At 42.0% G+C, this 4,330-nt stretch overlaps 1 long non-coding RNA gene across 1 annotated transcript; it reads right to left on the minus strand.

Moving 5' to 3' along the window:
- Nucleotides 1-625: 625 nt before the first annotated feature.
- On the minus strand, nucleotides 626-3,266 carry LOC129639323 (uncharacterized). Its single transcript, XR_008708336.1, has 4 exons — nucleotides 2,998-3,266; nucleotides 2,799-2,874; nucleotides 1,903-1,950; nucleotides 626-1,243 (listed from the first exon to the last, which is right to left on the minus strand). It is a non-coding gene; the product is annotated as an uncharacterized LOC129639323 (long non-coding RNA).
- Between the last annotated feature and the right edge of the window lie 1,064 nt (nucleotides 3,267-4,330).

Raw genomic sequence — 4,330 nt, forward strand, 5'->3', positions numbered from 1 at the left:
TCTGGGGAGGGACTGGGGGTCAGCAGTGGCCTGCCACAGGGACAGGGACTCTGGGTGCAGGAGCCCTGGTCACACAGCCTGTGGCATAAACCCTCTTGAAGGAGGTCACCATTAACCCCAGCCATAGAGCCCCCGAGCAGATGATCCACAAACTGCAGAACAATTATACCAAAGAAATTCTCACACTGTTAAGAAAGTTCTAGAACCCACAACAGATTTACCAACCTGGGGATCTGGCAAGGGAACTGAGAACCCCCAAGGAATTTGACTCTGGAGGCCAGTGGGATTTGATTACAGAACCTACACAGGACTGGGGAACCAGACTCTTGGAGGGCACAAACAAAACCTTGTGCACACCAGGACCCGGGAGAAAGGAGCAGGGACCCCACAAGGGACTGACCCAGACTTGCCCGTGGGTGTCTCTAGGAGTCCCTGGCGGAGGCGTGGGTCAGCAGTGGACTGCTGCACGGTCAGGGGCACTGAGTGCAGCAGTGCCTGCCTGGGACCTTTGGAAGGAGGTGGCCATTATCTGCATTACCTCCACCTTAGTTGGGTCTCAGGTCAAACAACAGGGAGGGAAACAGCCCTGCCCATCAACAGAAAATTGGATTAAACATTTACTGAGCATGGTCCCGCCCATCAGAACAAGACCCAGTTTCCCCCACAGTCAGTCTCTCCCAACAGGAAGCTTCCATAAGCTTCTTATCTTTCTCTGTCAGAGGGCAGGCAGAATGAAAACCAGTGTCACACAAAGCTTGTCAAACTGATCACATGGACCACGGCCTTGTCTAACTCAATAAAATGATGAGTCATGCCGTGTTCAGTTTAGTCACTGAGTTGTGTCCGACTTTTTGCGACCCTATGGACTGCAACATGCCAGAGTTCCTGTTCATCACCAACTCCTGGAACTTGCTCAAAGTCATGTACATAGAGGCGGTGGTGCCATCCAACCATCTCATTCTCTGTTTTCCCCTTCTCCTCAAGCCTTCAATCTTTCCCAGCATCAGGGTCTTTTCCAATGAGTCAGTTCTTCGCATCAGGTGGCCAAAGTATTGGAGCTTCAGCTTCAGCATCAGTCCTTCCAATGAATATTCAGGGATGATTTACTTCAGGATGGACTGGTTGGCTCTCCTTGCAGTCCAAGGGACTCTCAAGAGTCTTCTCCAACATCACAGTTCAAAAGCATCGGTTCTTTGGTGCTCAGCTTTCTTTATGGTCCAACTCTCACATCCACACATGACTACTGGAAAAACCATAGCCTTGACTAAATGGACCTTTGTCGGCAAAGTAATATCTCTGCTTTTAAATTGTAAATAATGCTGCTATGAACATATGAGTGCATATATCTTTTTGAATTATAGTTCTGTCTAGATATATGCCCAGGAGTGGGATTGCTGAATCATATGGCAACTCTAGTTTTTTGAGGCACCTCTGTACTGTGAAAATAGTTGTTAAAGTCGCTAAAAATGTAGGTTGTACAAACACCTCTTGAGTTCACACCTCTAGGTAAGTGAAGACTAAAAGAGGCAAGAAATGGAAAGAGAGCAAGGCAACAAAAGAGAAAGAAATACTTAAAAATGTTTTGATTTTTTTTTTGTATTGGGGTACAGCCTAATTAACAATGTTGTGACAGTTTCAGGTGAACAACAAAGAGATTCATCCATACATATACATGTACCATTCTCCCCAAACTCCCCTCCCATTCAGGCTACTACATAACATGGAGCAGAGTTCCACGTGCTATACAGTAGGTCCTTGTTGGCTATCCGTTTAAAATACAGTAGTGTGTACTTGTCCATTCCAAGCTCTCTAGCTATTCCTCCCCACTGTCCTTCTCCCACCCCCCTGCAACGTTTTCTGAGTCTGTGAGTCTGTAAGAAAAAGAAATTCTAAATCACTTACTTGGTTTAGATCAGTAAGACGTCTCAGATTTCTTCATAAATGTACTCACTCAAGAGTAATCACAGTGCCCATCCAGATTGTAAACATGTTAATACAAAATGAAATAATTCTGAGTTGTAAGAGAAAACAAGGTATTCTTATAGCATTATTATTCCTGAAAAGACTACTTAGGTTTTTCTGAGGTTGCCCAAATCAGGCGATTACACAAGTCATTCCGTGTTTACCCTCAGTTTAAGCAACTGTTAAAAGAGACCAAATATGATTACCAATATGATTACCAGTAAATATGGTCTATTGGTGGACTTTTAATTTCAACAAACAAAAATTATGCACTTTTTTTTTAAAAAAGGAAACTACTCTGCTTTGATTGTCTTGAAACAGCAAGCTGTTGGGAAATCATTTAGATTGGTGCTTATTCTGAAAACATTGTTATTAAGATTATTTCAAAGCCTGCGTTCCTGAAATCTCATTCATTATATCTGAGAAGGAAACAGCTGAGCAAAAATTATGCTGAGGATTTAAAGGTTAAACCAATGTAACAATTAGTGATAATCTTTAAAAAAATTAAGGCCTCAGGTCCACAAATTTCTTTGGCATTTCACACTATAAAATCACCCTATTTATACCATAGAATTGCTGGGAGAAAAAAGTGAAAACGCACTCTTCTACAGTGTTCAGAAAAGCTGTCATGTGGTATGATCCAAACCAAAAGAGACTCCAAAAGAACAAGCAAGCCACTTTAAAAGTTTGCTTTGATCTGTTTAAGTATCTGTGAAAAATGATATCCAAAACCAATCAGAAATAACTCCTGAGCAGAATATTTGCACATTTCCCATTAAAAAACTGATAGAGATAACTTTCCCTAATAAGTCACTTGAAAGTTCATGGCTCTGTACCTTTGCTCCAAGATCCTTTTTCCTCTGGCTGTCTGGTTTCCTTTCCTCTCTAGTATCTCCAGGGATGGAAATGTACCTGAGAAAGAAAAGGGGAAAAAGTTGAGACACATCTTGGAGTGGTTTCAAGGTTTAACTGAAAGATTGGCCTTAAGAGGTGGCAAGAAATGGACAGTGTTTGGGCACCACATGTGGAGCTCACATATCTGTGTCCTGGACTCTCTCCTCATGGGAACCTGGTTGTCTCTCTCCTGTTGGTTGTGTTTCTGATCTCAGTATTTAGACTAAGATGAGGCTGAAGAGTTTCATATGGAATTATCAAACAGTTATATCTACTGTATGTCTGCCATGAGACCCTCTAGCCTGTGGGTGATGTGGGGGTGCTGGCATATAGAACTTGTTTCCCTACCCTCAAAAATACTTATAGTCTAGCTAAGGAATAAAAACTAAATCACACTGAAGTTTTTGCTTTTGCTTCTTTTTCCCCAAAGTTTTGTAGCTTGGAGGAAGGTCTTGGGTCATTGAGTTAAGCTGTCATCTTACACAGAAACTCTTGTGCTTTAATTTTATTAAGAGACTTGCTGAAGGTCTTATAGATGATAAATGATGGCTGTAGCAAAGAGTCACATTCCCTTTCTGTCTCGCAGTGCCTCTTGGTGAATTATCTCCTTGAAATACTTTGTTCACAGTCTCCAGAACGCCAGATTCTCTTGGCTTTCTTCCTACTTCACTGAAGGCTTTTTCTTGTTCACCCCTGCTGATTCCTTTTCAACTGCCCAAGCTGTCAGTGTTGGAGGGCCCCAGGTCCCTCTTCCCACAGCATTTCTCCATTTACCCTCCCTCCCTTCCCTGGTGATCTCATCCACTTTAGAGCTTTAAGTATTATCTGTGTGTGATGTGTCTCCCCCTTCATTCTAGATTTACTTATCCATCTATACCTACCTGGCATCTCTGTTTGGGTGTCTCTGAGGCATCCTCAAATTTAATATACCAACAGACTAACCCTTGCTCTTCCTCTCAAACCCAATCTTCACAGAACCTTTCCCAGTTCAGTAAACGGCAGCTCCATTCTTCTCTATTCTCATTACGCTTTTATTTTTCTCCATTGCATTAATCCTACCTGACATTATCATGTTTTCTTGATACATATGCATTTGTTTATTATATTAGTTAGGGTATTGCCAAATGGCTATAAGCAAGAAATCCCAGAGTACCATGGCTTGAGGAATATTGAAGTGAAAAGCCTAGACAGTGGAGTATCTCTGCTCCAGTCAGTCAGAGATCCGGGTCCTGCCACTGTGTTCCTCTATCACCTCCGAGGGCACTATCCAGGTTCCAGCTGGTAGTGAAGGGGAAGAGAATATAAGGGAGGCACAATCAAAGTCTAAAAGCCCAATTTAGGAAGCACCATAAGTTATTGCCACTCACATTTCATCTGTGAGAATTTAGTCACCTGACCACACCTAATTCTTTTTTTTTTTAATTTAATTTTATTTTTTAACTTTACATAATTGTATTAGTTTTGCCAAATATCA

This window comes from Bubalus kerabau, chromosome X, assembly GCF_029407905.1.
Source record: "Bubalus kerabau isolate K-KA32 ecotype Philippines breed swamp buffalo chromosome X, PCC_UOA_SB_1v2, whole genome shotgun sequence".
NCBI classification, from domain to species: Eukaryota; Metazoa; Chordata; class Mammalia; order Artiodactyla; family Bovidae; genus Bubalus; species Bubalus kerabau.